Raw genomic sequence first — 3,511 nt, 5'->3', positions numbered from 1 at the left:
GGGGCACTGCAGAGGGAAAGACCGGAAGCAGAGGACGAAGAGGAGGGCTCCCACCTGGGACCCGCGGCACACCCCCCAGAGCCAGGATTGGCAACGGTGTGGGGCTGGCCGTCCTGCCCAAGCCGCATGAGCCCTTCCACCTGGCTCCACCCCCTCCTAACAGCCTTTGTTTACTTAAAACGTGACCCAGAGTTGGGGGCTGGCAATGAGGAAGGAACTCCAGGAAGCCCCTCTGCCATCCCCCTGCCTCAAGGCAAGATTGTCCTCCTCTCGAGGAGGTGTGTATCTTCCTGCTGCCCTCCCCTTACGACCCCTGCGTCTCCTACCATAAGGGGTATCTCCCCAGCTTCAAAAAGTGAGGAACTAGAGCACCCTACGTAGATGTCTATTAACAGGATTTTACGGTGTGATACCCTAGACAAAACTTTTTAGTAGACATTCTTGGAAGCATTCTTCGTAACAGCAAAACAACCGGGGACCACTGTATCGTCCATCACCAGGGTCTGGTTGAGTCCACGGTCATGCACTACCCAAGATTAAACAACACAGCCATAGAGAAAATGAGGCTCGCCCCTACCCCCAAGGAGCTCATGGGTCAGTGAGGGTGCCGGCCACGCAGGTGCGCTAAGGGATCTGGTGGGAATGCACCTGCAGTTCCGGAAATGAAAGGAATTTATTTGCTATATCATCTCTATCCAGCATTATATGTTATCTTTTCTCCGTGGATGGCTTCCTTTGGCCCTTGAAGGTCCCCTTCACCCAAAGTGCACAGCCACATCTGTGTGAGGCAGCCGGCAGCCCAGGGTGAGAAACCATGCATTAAAGAAGTGCAGAGTACAGTATCAAGAGTGTCAGCATGCAGGAATTATTCCGCGAGCTTCTTCTACTCCTTGCTGGAATGAAATATTTCTTAAGCTTACAGTTCAACTACCAATAACCCATGCATTTTTTTCCATTCTGAAAGAAACATTATTGTCTAGACAGAGGCCAAAGAATGAGTCACTTTGGTTATTGCAGTAGCTATTTATTTCATCTGCATTATATAAAAAATTACCTTGGGCTAACTTTTAAGCCCAAAATGTAGTGGCTTAAACAAACAACATTTACTGTCTCACACAATTTCTCCAGGTCAGGAATTTGAGAGAAGGAATTTGGAGTAATATAAGTCCAAGGCTTTCTCATGAGGCTGCAGTTATGATGTCAGTGGGGCTGCAGTCACCTGAAGGCTCAACTGGGGTTGGAGAATCCATTTCCAGGGTGGCTAACTCCCATGTCTGTTGGCAGGAGGCCTCAATTCCTCACCAGGTGGAATTCTACCTAGGGCTGCTTGAGCGTCCTTACAACATGGCAGTCAGCCGCCTGCAGAGCGAGTGATCCATTGAGGTAAGATGGAAGCCACAATGCCTTGTATGCCTGGCCTTGGAAGTGGTATGCCATCATTACCCCATGTCCTATTGGGTACACAGATCATCTCTGTTCAGTATGAGAGGGATCTCCTTAAGGGCACGAATATCAGGAAGTGACACTAGCTACCACCTTCAAGATGGCCCAAGTGAGCCCCACCTCCTGATATTATGTGGTGAACATTCATAATCATTCATAAGCACTGAACACCACCATTCCTGGCTCTAAACCCCCATTCCCCCAGCCACTGGCCTCCCGTTCCTTTAGCTGTTCCACAAAGATTCCACTTGCTACTCCTTCCTTAATTCCTTTTGGAACAGATGACAATGTAATTTGGTTCATTCAATTATTAAAACAACGTCTAACCGTCATCCTGCATTGAAGTTCCAAGAGGATCTGGCTCTAGTACCTTCTTGTCTTGTTTCTACCACTTCTCTTCTATCATCCTATGCTCCTTCTAAGCTCAGTGATCTAAAGATCCCTGAACATGGAGGTCAGCCCCCACCCCAGCAGCATGTTTGTTAAAACTAGCTGTGTGACCTTTGACAGGTTCCTTTTCTGAGACAGCGTCTTGCCCTGTTGTCCAGCCTGGAGTGCAGTGGCACCATCACAGCACACTGCAACCTCTTCCGCCCAGGCTCAAGCAACCATCCCACCCCAGCCTCCTGAATAGCTAGGACCATAGGCACACCCCGTTAATTTTTTTTCTTAATTTTTTTGTACAGATGGTGTCTCACTATTTTGCCCAGGTTGGTCTCCATTTCCTGGTCTCAAGCAATCCTCCTGCCTCAGCCTCCCAAAGTACTGGGATTACAGGCGTGAGCCACTGCATCTGGCTGGTTCACTCAATTATTAAAACAGTGCACACCCTATCATTCTACACTGAAGATTTAAGAGGATCTGACCCTAATAACTTCCTGTATTGTTTATACCACTTCCCTTCTATCATCCCATGTTCCTGCTGAACTCAGTGACTTAAAGATCCTTGAGCACCACCCACCCAACTGCATGTTTGCTAAAACTAGCTGTATGATGACCTTTGACAGGTGTCTTAGCCTTTCTGGACTTCTCCTTCCTCCTCTGCAAAATGAGGATAATAAACGTGCCTGCCTCACTGAGGGGTTATGAGGATAAAATGAGATCATGTGTATCAAGTGCAGAGAACACCACTTGGCATGCAGTAAGCACTAAGCCCTTCTGGATCTCCTTGCCTCCCCACCTAGAAGTTACTCTCCACTCCCTGCCCTTCCCAACCCCCGTTTCCACCTTCATCAGACCCAATGACATTCTGCCTTCTGAGGTACCATCATACCCAGGTCTTCATTCCCCATTCTCCCCCACTGTCTACCCCACTCCCTGCTAAATGTGAGTCCTTGAGGCTCTCCCAAGCCCCCAGCACATAGTGGGCGTGAGTGTGTTTTACATTTATAAAATAATCTGCAAATGCTTGTTGACGAAATTCTTAGACAAGGGAATAAGCAAATAGACAAGGAACACATGCCGGAAACTCTTGAGGTTAAACATTTATGCTGTTTCTCCATAGCCTGATGCCTCGATTATAAAAAGGATAAATAACTTTTTATAAATAGTGGTAAAATATACGTAATTTAAAATTTACTATTTTCATCCTTTCTGAGTGTACAGTTCAGTAGCATTAAACACATTCACACTGTTCTGCAACACAATCCATCTCCAAAAGTAACTCTAAAACTTTTACTTTCCTGTATTGAAAATTTGTACCCATCAAACAATAACTCCCCATTCCCCACCCATGCTGCTGTCTTCCTCTCTGAATTTGACTATGCTGTGTACCTTGTGTAAGTGGAATCACATAGTATTTGTCCTCTTATGTCTGGCTAATTTCACGTAGCATAAGGCTTCCAAGGTTCATTCATGTTGTAGCATGTATCAGAATTTCATTCCTTTTAAGGCTGAATCATATTTCATTATATGTATATTTCACGCATTGTTTATCTATTTATTCACTGATGACCATTTGAGTTGCTCCTTCCTATTGGCTATTGTGAATAATGCTGCTATAAACACTGGCGGACGAATATAGGTTTTAGTCCCTGCTTTCAATGTTCTAGGGAGATACCTAAAAGTG

This window comes from Sapajus apella, unplaced genomic scaffold (assembly GCF_009761245.1).
Source record: "Sapajus apella isolate SASKATOON/1434 unplaced genomic scaffold, GSC_monkey_1.0 scaffold90, whole genome shotgun sequence".
Classification (NCBI taxonomy): domain Eukaryota; kingdom Metazoa; phylum Chordata; class Mammalia; order Primates; family Cebidae; genus Sapajus; species Sapajus apella.
This window is presented reverse-complemented; position numbering follows the sequence as displayed.